Source organism: Acomys russatus, chromosome 8 (assembly GCF_903995435.1).
Source record: "Acomys russatus chromosome 8, mAcoRus1.1, whole genome shotgun sequence".
Taxonomy (NCBI): domain Eukaryota; kingdom Metazoa; phylum Chordata; class Mammalia; order Rodentia; family Muridae; genus Acomys; species Acomys russatus.
In genome coordinates this window covers 75,456,482-75,474,034 of record NC_067144.1, presented here as the reverse complement: position 1 = coordinate 75,474,034, position 17,553 = coordinate 75,456,482, and the positions used below count along the sequence as shown (strand labels likewise).

Genomic DNA, 17,553 nt, shown 5'->3' with positions numbered 1-17,553 from the left:
TGCTTTTAAAAGCAGGTAAGTTGAGTACTGTGTGCCTGAAACACTTTATTGATGCGGGTGTGCTGATGTTCTGGAACTGGGGGTGTGAAAACCGAAAACTAGGTTTCTGTTATGTTGGTTCTTTCTGGTGTGGTAAGAGCAGCGTCGTATCACTGACCTTGGACTCACTGTTTCTATTGAGAGTCTGTGTTCTACGCAGAAGCATATGTTTGTATGGGAATGACTTCTAGTCCTGTAGTGGGTGTCTGGAAATGCCAGACCAGCTCAGTCTGTGGGAGACCATTGGAGTGTAAGCACCAGCAGCAGCATTCAAGTTGACTTCTTTCCCTGTGCTCTTGACCTGGAAAGGCCACCTGGACACACAGCAATCAGGTTTCTTGTCTTGTGTCTCCTTCCACAGTGACTTCCGATGTCTTTAAAAATGTGTTGCTGTGGGGGAAAATTCTGATGCACGGTGTGTTGTGATGTTCAGGAAGCAACAGCTTTGTTCTTAGTGGTCTCTGTAAGTTAGGGCAGGAGCTTGCAGGAGTGTGTACATATGCACAGAAGCACACATATGTGCACATAGGCACAGACACATAGGCACAGACACAGCCCCACCCCCAATCCAGTGCCATCCATGGCTAGCTATGGCATCCTGTTAGTCCATAGGAAAAGCTGTAGCTCTGCCCTTTGTGGGATTACCTTATTTTTGTTTCTACTTCTTAATTACCTGGGTGAAGTCTATCACTGTCACTTCATGTAAAACAGCTGCTTGAAAGACCCTAGTTAAAATGAAGGTATGCCATCCTGAAAACACATCGAAGAGCTATAGGGCAGACCAGTGGTTTTAGATTCGTTTTTTGTTTTTGTTATTGTTTTGTTTTGTTTTCATTTGTGCTGCTTTTTCTTTTCGTTGCTTCTCTCTTCTGGGGTTTGAGCACAGACCACACGTGAGCTCAGCAGGCATCCTGCACACAACTCTGTCCCCAGACCTTTTGTGCTTTTCATTTTGGGAAGGGTCTCTGCATAGCTTGAATTTGAAATTTCCCTGCCTGAGCCTCCTGAATAGCTCGGACTGCAGGCTTGTGATGCCACGCCTGGCGTTAGTAGTGACTTGGTGAGGATACAAAACCATCACACCTCAGTGGATGGTAAGTTCTTGCTGCAGTGCCGTTAACTGTGTCATCTGTTATGGTCTGGAAAACCTGAGTCTCAGAAGTGACCTCAGTCATGGCAGTGAGATGAATACTCGCCTGCGTGCCTCAACATGCTGGCATTCACGGTTTGATGGCCTTTACTTCTCCTGGGGGTCTGCATGGCTGATGAGGATGTGCTGAGACAATTGTTTGTTTTGTTCAGGGTTGAGGAGTAAGGCTCTCACATTGACTAAGCAGAGAACATCCTGAGGGAGAAAGAGAGGACCCCGTGCTGACAGGACTAGGTTGTGCATCCCTGGAGGGGAAGGCGCCTCTCACTGACACAGCTAGGCAGAGCGTATCCCAGGAGGACCGTTCACTGTCCGTTCACTGCAGCTATGTTCACTGTCCCCCTCACTGTGGGGCCTGAACTGACGGCTACTCCACCATCGCAGCAGCACATCTGTTCCAGGCCTCACCTCAGCATCTTCCCTGGGGGAGGGAGAGGCTTCGCCATGTTGCCCCTGAGAGGGACTCAGTCATCTCTGTTCATCAAGGAAGTCACAAGTCCAGTAATGAGAGCAAGTTGCCTGCTCATTGGGCACCATGGTCTCCTGGATGCTGGGGGGCTTCGCCCTGAGGGCCTGGGGGCCACTCGAGTTCAGAGCAGCCCAGTGTTTTGAGTATGTGAGCAACAGGTTTGCGCAAATCTATGGGCCAGAGAGTTTTTGGGAATCTTGACTAGGAAAATAAATATTCTCCATAAGGTATGTGTGCACGTGTGTGTTCCCGCACGGGCGTGCGTGTGTGCATGTGTGTGTGCGTGTGTCCTCACACTTGTAGTGACAGTGCTTTGCTCAATGAACATCTCTCCAAACTGCTTTTCATTGAGAGAAAATTAGAATCATTCATTGCTCCAGGAGACAACAGAATGGTGCCTGTCGTATAGCACATTGCTTTTGTTCATCTTGGCTGAGAAGAGAAGCAAGAAGCAGCAGGGCTGGTCCAAGGGCTCTGATGTGCCCTTCCCAGTGAGCTCACCGCCTATTGGGCTGTACACCGACCTCCTCTTTGGGGTTGGGGGTGAGAGGCGGGAAGATGGAGGCTGCAGGTGGCCTGAGGCCCACTCAGGGACAAACGCTGCTTCTTCTGTACTCTTGCAGTTCCAGGACATGAGCGAGTTCATTTCTTCCATATTATCTTTGCAAAGAATACTTTGGAAGCCTAAGGCTAGGACTCCAATAATGACCCCAAAGGTCATAATGTCTGATGGTTCCGTTGTTGTCCCCTGGACACCCCCCATCTCACATGGCTTCTCCTTGGCTCTCAGCCTCTGGCACAGTGGATAGAGGTATAGAGCTCTGTGTGCCCAGGACAGGTACATGCCACAAACCCCACATCCCCTTAAATATGGCGGACTCCGACCCACTGTCTTCTTACGTCACTGAGACTGGAACAGTTGAATCATGGGTGCTGCCTGCCTGGTGTTTAATGCCCTTTTGTCCTGCAACATGCAAAACCCCTTTGAATATTAATGTAGCCCCATAAAAATGGTTTGGCTATCAAAATGCACAGAGTCCTTGATGCTGCCAAGAGCCATACGGCACAATCCCTGAGAACAATGACCCTGTCTTCTTTTGTGAGTTTTGTCCCTGATGCCCATTGAGAATTTCCTCCCGTGTAGGGAGGTGGTGATTTGAGGGCCTGGCACTCCATCTCTGCGTCTGCTGATACAGTTGTGAGAGTCTCCCCAGGGGCTCAGGCACCCTGACATCAAAGATGCAGCCAAAGAGGACCAGATTTGGAAAACGGAGAAAGCAGACACTGTTCCAGCAGCAGCTGCCTCCCTCTGAGGTTGCTCCCAGCTGAGAAGCCCAGGCGCTTGAGCTGACAGGACCCACGAGTGCAGGCCTATGGACGCCTGTCTCCTCCCACATCTGGGATAAAAGGGACAGGTTTGCTGACCCTGGGAAACAAGAACCCAGACTGGCAGTTTTCCTCAAGCCTTTGTGTAGGGCTTGGGACAAAACCGTGTCTGGATATGATAGATAAGCCAGAGGTTACTGTGAGGAGCAACCCCTGTCGGCCCACCTCAGGGATTGCTTCTGTCCTAAGGAGCTCGGAAAGAGTAGCGTACTGAGGGCCAGAGGAATTGGCAATGGCTTCAGGTCACAGACAATGTTGCCTGGGGAAGCAGAAAAAGCTCTAGAAAATAAGTATTATTTAAGAAAGGCATTTTGGGAAGGAAGGGAAAATAATTAAAATATAGATAGAGTCAAGCAAACCAGGAAAGGCTGCCCCTTCAGCACGTCTTACCAAGCTGTGCTGAGAGAAGCTTGGATGCAGTCCGTTCCCATAGAAGGAGAGATGCTGGGTCAGGAGCTGCGCCATGGTGAGGGATCCAGAGCTATGTATGCTCTGCGACTACATCCACACTCAGGGACCAACAGCTCCCTTCCGGCATGGGGGCGGGGCTTAAGTTTTCAGCCAGTGTTCAGTTTCTCAAGCTAATCTGCCACTTTACTGTTTAGGTGGTCATCCTGTTGACAACCAGAACGTTCTGGGGTCAAAGGGTTAATGAGGTCATCATACATGTGATTTGATGTGAAGGACAAAGCTGTCATGGGCAAGGCACATATTTGAATCCAAGTATGCCAGGGAATCACTGAGTGAAAGAAATGTTAAGGACAACGATGTATGAACCAGTTTGTAGGAACCAGTGAAACATGCAATGTTCCCAGGTCCGGGTTTTACCCATGCGTGTTATCTAATGTTACTTACATTTCACTTTTAGCAAATAGGAGCCTCATTCACAGAACAGAAAGTGCAGGGTTTAGGAAGGCTTGGGGGTCATGGCAGGTCCAGCACACTGGACCTGCGCCCTGAGAAAGCTTGTAAAGAGGGAGCGGTGCTTCCATTTGGAAGCCACTCCCTCTATTCAGCTAAGTGTGCTGCTCGCTGAGCTGTTGTCTGTGTCCTGTCACCCCAAGTGTGGTTGGCACCAGGCCACTTGTGATTCCGCTGGGTCTCCTGATGACCCTGAGGTGGGGTAATGTGTAGTCGGCAGCTGGGTTCGATGTGTCCCTGCATAACCCAGGAGGCCCAAAGACCCAGAACAACAAAGCAGTGCTCTTCCAAGAGGAAGGACGCCACCCTCGCTGTGGGAAGTTGTGCATCGCAGATTATCGCCCCCAACCACGGAAGCAGGGACACAAAGACACAGCCATGGCAGTGTTTCCATGAGAGAGAAAGTGACAGTGAGCTGGCAAGTTTAGCCTGAGCTGCGGAGTTGTCTCAAGAGAAGCATCAGAGGTGTCCATCTGTGTATATGCACACTTGTATGGTATATTTCATACATGAATGATGTATATGTGGGGTGATATATGTGCCGTGTATGTGAGGAGTACACAAGCATGTGTCACATGTGGCAAATGCATGTAAACTCAGCGTGGGCTCTTTGTAGCATCCTCCCACACCTCCTGAATTACTGTTGAGTATTTCCAAGAGAAAGTGGCTTTCAGTTGTAGCCCAGAACTTTGGCAGGGGACATGGGGACAGGTGTCTCTCTCTGGTTTTAGCTTCAGTGTCCTCAAGTGGGTACTCACAGATTCATAAGTCCATCCACAATAAAAGACAGAAGACTGGAGAGCGAAACTCCATGTTGCTTATCTATTTCCCTTCTTAGCCTCTGCTGTCTGAACAACTCCTCTTCTCAGGCACAATCTCTCAGGGTACTCTGTGTATGTGCCAAAGGTCCCTCAGATCATGCCAGCTTTGGTCACTTGCTAGAACTCAGAGGGCATCACATACAGTTAGCCACACCCATGCTGAGACTGTTGTGAGGGGTTGGGACTCAGGGGGGAAAGTCAGGAGAGAGAAAAGGCACAAGGAGCCAGGATGATGCCAAGCTGATGCCAAGCTGAGCTCACACAGGACAAACTAAATCCTACCAGCAGAAGCTGTGAGAACGCCACAGCACAGACTGCCAGTGGGGTCTCAGGGGCAGGTCACATAGGCACCCTCCTCCTGGAAACTCCAAGAGAGGCGCGTATTCAACTCAAACTGCATTTATTTGTACAGTTCAGGCAAGTGACTGCTCTTACCAGTATGGTGGCATGGCCCTTCAAAGACCCTGTTCCCCGACAACAGTGAAAGGTCGATCATGCAAGCTGGCCACCATAATAGCAACAATCCCAGAGCTATTGGGCTGTTTCTTCATGTACCACACAACGTGTTTGTGTTGACAGCTCAGTTGTTTCACACACACACACAGACACACACACACACACACACAATCATATTTTTTACTATAACCATCATCATTGCCAACAAAGTGAGTGAACCCACGATGACACTGATGCCTATAATCCAAATATCCCCAGCCTCAAAAGCGATCTTACTCCAAAGGGCTTGCATGTTCCCAAACACCCTTACCTTATAGGTGATACTTTTGCTCCTTCTCAGAGAACATGTGGCTGGCTTCAGCCTGCCCATGGGGATGCCTCCTCCCTATCCTACTGCATCCATGAGATATATAGATCCTTATGTAAGAAACATGTGTCCATGTTGGTCCAACAGACCTAGTTTGAACCCACGCACTAACTTTAGTCTCTTGTTCACCTTGAGATTTAACTTCAGGAAGCTGAAGAAAGTGATGGGATCATGCACGCACCTTTGCAGGAAGAGCTGCCGTGTACTTGGTGGTCTTTATGTGGACACTAAGACCAGGGGTCATGAAGGGCACTGAGTTGGGCTGTCTGCCATAGTGCAGAAGAAAACAAAAACGACAACAACAAACATGACACTCAAGACGTACAAATATAGTGCTCGACTGAGGTTAACTTATTAGATACACTGGACATGAAAGTGGAATAAAGGATTTGTCACAGCCACGACCACGTGAGTTATACAGGGTCCACATCTCAGGCGAGTGTCACTTGGTTATTGGGCACGTCAACTTCAGTTCCCTCTTATCCCAAGGAAGAAGGGATTTACTAGGTGGGAAATGAACAATAAATATCTGAAGTGGTCAGCAGTCTGAAGACTTATACAATTTCTTTTCTTACCAAATTCCAAAAAGAGATGCAATCTCTCTGACTTTATAAGAGCTCACTCAGGGTTGCTGTTTGGACAACTGCTGCTGGAGTCGCCCTGTGTGAGGAGGAAGAGATGGTGTTTATAGAATTTCCTAGCCCCTTCATTCCTGGAAAGATGGGGATGCTGTGAGTGTCATCTAGAATCAGGCTTTGTAGAAAACAGAAGAGTGGCCATATGTGCCGCTCAGCTTGGAGCCTACGGAAGGGCTCCCATCCAAGGGCCAAGGGACAAGGGCAGCCATGGGCCGTGAACCACACTCTCTGTGCCACGCTGTCTGGAATACCCCTCTCCAGGTGCATGCTCCTCTGCACGGTCTTGGTAAAGAAAGGGACTTGAACCCAGACAAGCCTGGTTGTGTCCCTCTATGTGGTGGGAAATAGTATGTTTATAAGGAAGGTAAATGCTTGCCCTCAGTGTCAGCCAAGAAATGTACTCTGTGGGTTACAGTTGGGTGATTCTGGGTCTCTGGCCATCTCTTTCTCTGTAAGCTAAAGCCAACATCAAAGTCCACATTGCAGATCTATCACAGACCAAGCCATGTGACCATAGGTTAGTCACACAACGTTTTATTGTTCAGTCTCCTAGTAGGAACAAGAATATAATGATTTTTTTTTTTTTTAGACAAGGGTCCATGTAGACTAGGCTTGGCCCAAGCCCTATATATAATCAAGGATGGTTTTGAACTTGTAATCTTCCTGCCTCTACCTCCCAAGCCCTGGGATTATAGGTGTGCCTTCCTCTGTCTTGTTTCTGAGGTGCTGGGGTTCAAACCCCCAACTCTGTATATGTTAGGCAAGTGCCCTGCCTACTAGGCTACCCCATGTCACTATGTGCTTTAGAAAAGCAATACTGCTGGATACAGGTGAGGTGTTATGAAAGAGGCTTGACACAAGCGTCGGCCATGGTGAACGTTTGTTCTATTCTCCTCGAGGTAGCCTGTAAGGTACTTGTAAAAATGGAAAAGCAAAGATAACTCAGGAAGAGTCGCCCAAAAGCTAAGGCTGCAGAGGATGCTGTGGGTGAAGGGTCAGGGGCCCCGCCATTGCGACACTGAAGCACCAGGCTGATATGAGCTGGCAGCGTACAGGAGTTCATTATAACAGACACCCTTTGGCTGATTTGGTAAAAGCATTTCCTCAAATATAAATTAGATGGTATAAAGTTAGCAACAAACAGCATGGGAGGAAATAGCATTTTTTGTCGTCAGAGGTGGCTCAGAGTACACGTGCACAGGAGTGTGTAGGGGTACAGATTGTTAAGCACCTGTCTGTGGCATCATATAGACACACATGCATGCACACATGCATGCACACACACACGCATGCATGCACACACACAGGTGCACAGGCTAGTGCATACACACATGCACGCACACGCGCACACGTGCACACACAGGCATGCATACACATGCACACACACCAGGCTTTATTGTCAGCTGTGTTGCAACCCCACGAGGTGTCACTCTAACCGTCCCACTTCACAGATAAGGGTAGTTTAACATTAAGTGAAATAACTTCTTGATAAGTTTCCCTTCCAGAAATATGATCTACTTCATCATTAATGAGGATCTAAATGTTACTGAAAGCTTATTTTATGCCTTACACCAAATAGAATATCAAAAATACTTCACTGTGAGATGAGCCTATCAGAGAGTCTCAGTAACCCACCCATGACACAAATAGCATCACCAGCTGTGAGCGACCTGCCCTTATAACAGTAGTGAGTCATGAGGTAGGGATTTATTAATGCAAAGAAGATATTTACAAGCATATGAACCAAGCTGTATTTAACTCTGGATATTTGATGTACTTAGCATACTTAATTATGTTTTAAAGGTAATGTAATTAATGTCTTTGAAAGTATGTTGTTAAAGAAAAAGCAAATACACGAAATTACCTAATGCAAAGAAAAATATTTTCATTATTTAACATTTTATTGATTATATAAGTTGATACCGTTATATTACATATAAATTGATATTATTAATAGAAATTCATATGTATTGATATTTGTACATGAAGTATATTATATTTAGATTAAATATTTAAGGATGATCAAACTAGGGAAAATTGCACATGCATCATCATATCTTATATTGTTTTGACATTTTTATGTAGTATTTGATAACTTTAAGGATGTATTAAGGCACTATGATCATCTTTACCAAACATTATACCCTCGTGTTCCCTCCTCTTGCTGAGACTGTTCTCACCAGTAACTCCTGTGTGTGTGTGTGTGTGTGTGTGTACATATCATTTAATTTAATTATGGTTGCTTGCATGGTCATGGTAGAGAGGTTATTTATTGGAGCTGCCAGCTCTCCAGAAGCCGTCCAGCATCTAGGATAAATGTTGAGGGGCTCAGTCTTGTACAGAACTCGTGCTGAAGACCATAGAGTCTGTGAGGCCATACGTGCAAAGGCCATGTCCTGTCCAAAACACATCTCACAGCATTCTTCCCCGCTCTCCAGCTTCTCCATTCTTTCCAGTCCCTCTTCTGTGACGTTCCCTGAGCCTTGTTGTGGGTGATATAACTCTCTCACTTAGGTCTGAGTATTCAATGGTTGAGTGTTCTTATCCGTTTCACCACTTACAGGTCTGTGCATCAACTGCCTGCCATGTACTACAAAGAGAAACTTCTTGACCAGGGTGGCCAAGCACTAGTATACAGATGTAAAAATAAATATATAAAAGGCCGTTTGATAACATACCCACTTAGCAAAACAGTCATAATAGGTTCCTATGACATCCCCAGACATGGAATTTTAATTACATTATGGTGCCAGGCATGAACTCCCTCCAATGAGAAAGTTGTTGGTTACCCCCATAGCGTGGGTGCCACTGTTGCTTGACAGATTGATATTATCACACACAAGTTCCAAAGCTGGATAGGGAAGGGGATGGCTTTTCTTCTCCATGATCCTGAAAGATAAATTTAAATTTGAAGCTTACCTATAATCCCGTCTTCCAATCAACCAAGAACAGAATGTTGGTGTTGGACACAAAGGAGGGTCCTCATAAATGTTTATTGAGTAAATTTTATGGAGAGATTGCCGCCCGCTCGTGTCTGCCTCTTCCCCTCAGGATAAGCAGGGCCTGAGTAGGGATGAGGATGGTGTGAGCATCCTCTCGTCTCACTACAGGACCATGTTTGTGCTAGAAAGTTGTGTGAAAATGAGGAAAATATCCAGAGAGTCTAAGCTGTGGGGCAGGGACACTGCCAGAGCCACCTGTAGCTGTTTCTCTTCTGGCTGTGGCACTGTACTTAAAATTGTTTTATGACTGTGATTTAAGTATGTGGGAATGCTATGACAATACTGCAACTGTGGACATTTTTTTAAATCACATGATCTGCTTACAAAGGCCATGTGCCAGGCACAAATCATTTAGTGCTGTCAGCCTCCTGTACTGAGGCACCACAGAGACTAAGGGTTCTTCCGACCGCTCAGTGAAAGCCGCACGTACCTCTTTGCATCACTTTTGAAATACTTCAGTATCGAGTATTTAAGTTATACTTTGATGCAAATAAAATGATGCGCATATATATTTAAATGTTTTTCTAATGTTTCTGAAGGGAGAGACAGGAGCACATGTGTATACGTGTCTGTGGTGTGTACTTGCATGTTCATGGTTGCATGTGTAGGGTGCTCATAGTCTCTTTCCATTGGAGGTGCTGTAACACATGACTCTAGACTGGTTGGTAAAATAATAGCAATCTATTTCTTACAGTCCCAGAGAATCTAAGCTCAAGGTGCTGAGTGAACTCACTTAATCAGGTACCTACTTGTCCATAGCTGCTCCCTCACATGATATGAAGGATAAGGGCCCCCCTGGGGTTCATGGTCTCATCCTCTTCCCCAGGTTCTACCTCTGCTTAGGCCTCGTCTTAGGAATTTGGAAGCACTTGGCGTACGAACACTGTGTGATAGATGGATGCTCTCCTCGATAAATGTTTTCCGAGATGCTTTGTATGAGGGGCACATGGGCAAACAGTGAATTTGATGGAATGGTGTCATGTTAAAAACTCAGCAAGTACCCATGCGCCGTGACTTTTCAGCCCTCTGTGCTTCCCTTCCACAGGGCTACCCCTTGGTAATACCCTCGCTTCACCCCCAGACTGAGTATAGATTCATGCTCAGGGAAGCCTCACTCGCAGAGGGCCAATGCATCCTTTCATTTTCAGCTAGTCCGCCTGTGGGCCTTCCCTGCTCTTTCTTCTCATATCCCCCTTGCTCTTGATTTTTGCTCATTTTCTGTAGCACTCCTTTGTCCTCCTGTGCCCACAGCGTCTCTTGCTACAATTGTTCTTACACCAAGAAAAGAAAGGGTTTTATGAAGAGCCTTCATGGAGTCATTTTCAGACCACAGATAATATTAGCAGAGAAAAGGCATACTATGCACCCCCCCCCCCACCTTAATTAGATGGTGACATTTTTAGTTTTCGGCACTGTTATCCCTTTGAATTGAAACCCTATCATTGAAAAAGCCAAGCGAACTTGAAGTTGAGGAGGGCCGTTTTCCAGGAGGGAACGCAGCCAGGCCGGATTCCTTGGTGGAGCGCCAAAGGGCACACGGGCCAGGTTTGCAAGATGTGTCTCTGTAGTGATGGTTTCCAAGCGAGGAGGCTGGCTCAACGGTGTTATCCCAGGTTTGAGGTGTGCAAGATGTCTGTTTCTGTCCTCTCACTAGGAATAACAGACAAGGAAGGAAGTGCGTCCCAGCCTTGTGGGTCATTTTTACGTCACCTATGTGTCGGTATCATTACACTTGCCGAGGGTCAGGAGAAATAAGGCGGTTGGCGCCTTCTCCACCACCAGGCTGCCAGCCACACCCCCTCTGTCAGTGGTGCTCCTGCAGCAGACTTCCATGAACTTTGGGGTCAACTTTAGGTGAAAGCCACGCAGATCCTGTTGCTTCTTTGACGTGGATAAGCAACCTTCACTGGGCTCCTCACACGTGTTGTTTGCAGTTCTGTGCAGGAGAATGAAGCTTTCGCAGGCCTTGCTCTGTTTACTGGTTATGACCTGTGGACGTGACACATGAGCACGCCTGGCTCTGTCATGCTTCATCAAAACTATCAAAATGTTCGTGCCTAGTGTCTTAAACATGACAAACCTTTATTTTTAAAATTTTTATTTTATGTATATGGCTGTTTTGCCCACATCAATGCGTGTGCACCACTTGTGTGCCTAGCGCAGGTGGGAGCCAGAAGAGGGAGTCAGATCCATTGGAACTAGAGTTATAAGGATGGTTGTGAGGCTCAGTGTGGGTGCTGGAATCAAATCCAGGTCCTCTGTAAGAGCAGCCACCAAGATCCCTTAACCATTGCACCCTCCCCAGCCCCAGCAGAACCTTTATTAACAGTCAGAGGGGCAGATAATATTTACAAGGGAATGACGGCACTGGAAAGCCGAGTCGTGTCTCCCACAAGCTCACAGTTGCTGCACCTGTTTGCTGTCAGCGAGGAAATTCCTCCCTGGTTACTTGTCTCTGAAGCCCTAGCTCCAAGCTGCGTGTACCTTCATTCACGCCCGCTGAGGTGAACTCCCTTGCCGCTCTCAGGGGCAGTTAACAGAGTGGGCTGGGAAAGGGCGCGGCGGGTGAGAGAAGGTTCTCTTCCCCTGAAAGCCACTTAAGTTGAGGAGGAGGCAGAACCGAGGCCCGGAGTCCCTAACCACATGGATAATGGAAAGAACAGACGATAAGGACACGACACGGGGTCCAGAATCCGCGTGGTGGCTCAGCAGAGTCCTTTGTATAAGCCTGGAGACATGGCTCAGTGGGGGACCCGATCCCTGTCTCCAGCAGCCGCACAGAGCTGGGAACGTGTGTGTGCCTTTTACCAGAGCACTGGGACATGAAGGGCGACATTTCGATGGTGCTCATGGTGAGCCAACCTAGCAAAAACAGCAAATGCAAGGCTCTATGAAAGACTCTCAAAATTGGAGGGGAAGTGATTGAGGAAGACACCTTGCACCAACGTCTGGATTCCATACATACTCTTATGGCGCTTGTGAGTGAGCATGTCCACAACCATAAATACACCACACACCCACATACACACACACATACATGCACACACACACACAATTCATATACTACACACATACATTCATACACCACACACACATGCATACACCACCCAGACACACTCACACACATGCATATACCATACACACATGTATACGCACACACATATACTACACACCTACATACGAGCACACACAAACACATATATAAACACACAGAAGCACACACTCATGCACTCGCGCACACACCCATCACGTAGATCTCTCTACCGTGATAGGACTGAACGGCAGGAGGTTGGGTTTGTTTCCAGCCATCATATGTAACTAGCATGTAAAGATAAAGGAAACATGGTGATTTAAATGCTCTTTTCCCTGTGATTTACACTTGAGTCTTTCCTTCTCTCAGGTCCTTTCTGGGCAGAAGCAGGTGGGTCGGGATGGACACTGGGCACGAGAGGCAGGGACGGGAAATCAGCTGCACGTGTGCAGTGAGTGGCCTGGGGACATGACGGAAAAGCTAGAAAGAGACACGCGTGAGTCTGCGCATCTGTCCCACCTCCCACACCCATAATCCTCTCTGGTGGCTGCGTGATTAATTCCCAGAGGTGTTGACTTTTTCTTCTTGTGGACTCCAGCCTGCTGACCTGGCTTTGCTGACAGGTCGGTGTGGATGAGACACAGGAGTATGTGAAACCATGTTAGACTATGCAGCCAGCGACAAGCGCTCTACACCGAGTGTGTATCAACAGCAACTGAACAAATAAATGCCCGTCAATACCCTCCACACCCAGACCATGAAATGACATGAAAGGGCCTGCAGAATGTGTGTGTTCATGTGTATGTGTGTGTGCCTGTGTGTTCCTGTGAGTGTATGACTGTGTCTGTGTATTCATGTATAAGTGTGTTCATGTGCACATGTGAGTGTCTGTTTTCATGTATGTGTATGTGATTGTGTGTTTGTGTGTTCATGGGAGTGTGTGTGTGTCTGTGTATGTCTGTATTCATGTGAGTGTATGTATGAGTGTGTGTGTCTCTGTGTGTTCATGTGAGTGTGTGAAGGTGTATGCACATGTGTGTATACATATGTAGACTAGAAGACACCAGTGTTTTCCACAGAATACTGTGCATTTTCTCTTCTCCTTTGGTCTGGAGCTCACTAAGTGAAAGCTGCCTCACCTCTGAGCCCCCGGGCTCCACTTGTCTCTGTGTCCCCAGCTCCAGGGACTTGCTGAGTCCATTGAGGGGCAACGACAGCTGGTGGGCAGTGGGCAGGCGGTGCGGGCAGCAGGCAGGCGGTGCCAGGCAGCGGGCAGGCGGTGCGGGCAGCGGGCAGGCGGTGCGGGCAGCGGGCAGGCGGTGCGGGCAGCGGGCAGGCGGTGCGGGCAGGCGGTGCGGGCAGCGGGCAGGCGGTGCCAGGCAGCGGGCAGGCGGTGCAGGCAGCGGGCAGGCGGTGCGGGCAGCGGGCAGGCGATGCGGGCAGCGGGCAGGTGGTGCGGGCAGGCGATGCGGGCAGCGGGCAGGCGGTGCAGGCAGCGGGCAGGCGGTGCGGGCAGCGGGCAGGTGGTGCGGGCAGCGGGCAGGCGGTGCAGGCAGCGGGCAGGCGGTGCGGGCAGCGGGCAGGCGGTGCGGGCAGCGGGCAGGCGGTGCGGGCAGCGGGCAGGTGGTGCGGGCAGCGGGCAGGCGGTGCGGGCAGGCGGTGCCAGGCAGCGGGCAGGCGGTGCGGGCAGCGGGCAGGCGGTGCGGGCAGGCGGTGCCAGGCAGCGGGCAGGCGGTGCGGGCAGCGGGCAGGCGGTGCGGGCAGGCGGTGCCAGGCAGCGGGCAGGCGGTGCAGGCAGCGGGCAGGCGGTGCGGGCAGCGGGCAGGCGGTGCGGGCAGCGGGCAGGCGGTGCCAGGCAGCGGGCAGGCGGTGCAGGCAGCGGGCAGGCGGTGCGGGCAGCAGGCAGGTGGTGCAGGCAGCGGGCAGGCGGTGCGGGCAGCGGGCAGGCGGTGCGGGCAGCGGGCAGGCGGTGCGGGCAGCGGGCAGGCGGTGCGGGCAGCGGGCAGGCGGTGCGGGCAGCGGGCAGGCGGTGCGGGCAGCGGGCAGGCGGTGCGGGCAGCGGGCAGGCGGTGCGGGCAGCGGGCAGGCGGTGCGGGCAGCGGGCAGGCGGTGCGGGCAGCGGGCAGGCGGTGCGGGCAGCGGGCAGGCGGTGCGGGCAGCGGGCAGGTGGTGCGGGCAGCGGGCAGGCGGTGCTTTATTATACCCTTGCCATTCTTTGATGTTTCTGAAATCTTCTAGATGACGAGCTGAAGGACACACCCGAGTGACAGGTTGTCACTGGTGTGGTTAACACACACAGTTGGCACACCACCAGTCTGGCACTGGGCAGCTTATGAATGTCAATTTTTAAAAATTGATGAACTAAATGGAGGGCTGCTCTTGTCCTAGTTAGAAACATTGAAATTCTGGTACATGAAGGGCTGCTTATGCAAGATGAGCCACAGTTAAACTAAAAAGGAAATCATTTTTGACCAGAGCGCTGGCTCTATATAAAGGCACCTGTCACCAAGCCTGACAACCACGTTCCATCCTTGGGACCTACATGGGAGTTGTCCTCTGATTGCCACTTACAAGCCGTGTTGTGTGATTACCCACACTTACACACACGCACACATACATAACACACATTCACACACACACTAAATCAATAAAATGTACCCTAGCGCTTTCTATTGCTGTGATAAACACCGTGACGAAGAGAAATGTGAGGAGGCCAAGGTTAATTTGGCTTCCACGTCCTGATCAGACCCGATCACCGACGGAGGGCAGGGCAAGAACTCAGGAACTGAGTCAGAGGCCATGGAGGGTGCTGCTCACTGCATTGCTCCCTGTGGTTTGTTCAGCCTGCTTCTTATAGCACCCATGACCACATGCCCAGGGATGGCTCCAGCTACAGTGGGCTTGGTCCTCCCACATCAGTCATTCATCAGGAAAATGCCTCACAGACTCGCCTATGGAACAATCCGATGGAGGAATTTTCTCTAGGTTTCAGATGACCCCATCTTGTGTCAAATTGACTCAAAAAAAAAAAAACAAAAAACAAAAAACAAAAAACAAAAAACAAAAAACAAAACAAACAAACAAACAAACAAACAAACAAAACTAACCAGCACAAAGGGTAATGGCTTTTAGTTACACCCTTTTCAGGTTAAAGAAGTAATACAAGGAAGCTGGTTGTCACATAAATATTTAGCTAAGGATTAGTATGATATGGTAACACAATAGTTTATAAACATTGTTATAATTATAAAATATTATTCTAGTACAAGTTAAAATAATGTGGCTGAGCTAGACATGATGGCTCATATTCTTTATCTCAATACTTAGGAAGCTGAGACAGAGGATTGCTGTCAGTTTGAGGGTAGAACTTATCTCAAAAACAAAACAAAACAAAAACACCTCACAGAAGAATGTGACTGATGAGGTTAATTTTTTTGTCATAGCCATATGCTGAAAATAGCAAGCCAGGAAGAAATGAAAAAACAGATAAACTGTAGATGTGGAGATTGAAACTGTAATAACATTTGGGGAAACTGTGGCGGCAGTTTTTCCTGGTCTGTGTGGTCTCTGATGCTGTGGCACCTGAGTGAGATGTGCTGTGGGCAGGAGTTGGGGTGGGTGGATGGCTGCTGAGAGCACATAGCATGCTGTGGACCTGGAGAATATTTTCTTGTTGGATTCACAGCCTGGCCTGTGTGTGCTAATTACTCTTTGGGCATCTGGCGTGGGAGATGAGACTGATTGAGATACACGCCGCCTCTCCCATGTCTGTTCATCACAGGACTGTTAGCACTGAGCCCTGGGTTGCTAAGTGTTTTCTATTCCAGAATAGATAACAAGCAGATCACGGAGCTGAGACATGAAAAATCTGCGTGTGATGGCACATACCTGTTTTCCTGGTGCCGGGGAGGTAGGGACAGGAAGATCCCATGTATTGCAGTCCAGAGCGGAGTCTGCACGGTGACCTCTGTGTGCATGCACTTGCACATAAGTAAGCATGGATGCACATAGAGAGCAGATGCAAAGAAGGGCAGAGGTGGAAGCTGTTAAACTTGCTATCAGGCTGTGTGGTGCAGGGCACAGCAGAGTCCCCACTGCAAGGAAGTTCTTTCCGACTGCTGCCACCCGATCTCAGACTTTCAGTCCCTGGGACTGTGGATGAGTGAACCCTTTTCCTGTAAGTTACCCCATCTGCAGCATAAGTCATAACCACGGAGAGCAGGCAAGCATAGCTCTCCCCATAGGCCTCACCTCTGGCTCTGCAGGGATATGGTTGGTGTGAGGAGGCATCTCTTGACCCATTACAACAGTCTACTGCTTTAATCATGAGAGGACAGATAAGGGGACAGGAACACCCCAGTTAGGGCCTGACACACAGGAATAGAAGTTTGGCTTGGACTGTGAGTGTATCAGTTGTGTACAGACTACAGTCTGTTTACATTTTGATCAAATGGAATATACATAAACGTACAAGCACAAAAGTACTGTGTGTTTTCCCCCAGCATGATTTGAGCAGTAATTGTGTTAGGCAAGACTCTTGTTTGCACAGGTAACCAAGCAAGAACTAACAGAATCATTTGTTTATGTATTGAACATTTTTGGCATGCCCACCCTCAGGTCTAGAAGCACCAAGGGTTTTTAGGGACCCTTTCAAGAAGAGAGCTTACAGGAAGACACCTCTGGCTTGCTCCTGGTCTCACTATTCTTGGATTTCCTTTGGGTAACTGGGTGTCAGCAGGTAAAATGTGGCCTTGGGCTCAGCAGCAGAGCCATGCCTCTGGGGACAAGCTGTGGGTTGGCCTGGCCACACTAGGGTGCCTAGCTGCCAGGCCATAGGCACTGCTACCAGTTCAACAGTCTGACACATACGCCAATCATGTCACACAGGCATTCACACCACGTGTCACACATTTGGCCAGACATGGCGTCATGCACAAGGACATCACTGATAGCCATAGGAATCTGCTGTTGTTATGCAGGTGTTCCTGAAAAAGGCCAGGAAGCTCCCACTCCCATTTTCCCATCATGCTTCTGTCCTGGCTACCGTAGCACAGACTGGAGACTCAAATGACAGACTCTTCTCAGGTGGGTGGCTGCAGGCTGAGGTCAGAAGCAGTGGGGTCATGTCTGAGTGTTCTGGAGAGGGGGTTGTTGAGTTGCAAGTAGCTGCCTTCTTCCTGTGTCCTCACATGATGGCTTCACTGGAGTACCTCCCTATGGAAGCTGCCCATCCCGTTCAATCCCCAACCCCAGGGCGCTACGCTGGAAGGAAG

General features: G+C 49.0%; 1 protein-coding gene and 1 pseudogene across 1 annotated transcript in view; both read left to right on the top strand.

Annotated features, from left to right (window-relative positions):
* Positions 1-17,553, top strand: part of LOC127192954 (40S ribosomal protein S19-like) — an 877,505-nt pseudogene that overhangs the window by 383,911 nt on the left and 476,041 nt on the right.
* Dscam (DS cell adhesion molecule) overlaps positions 1-17,553 on the top strand; it is a 574,658-nt gene that overhangs the window by 123,821 nt on the left and 433,284 nt on the right. The window lies entirely within an intron of this gene.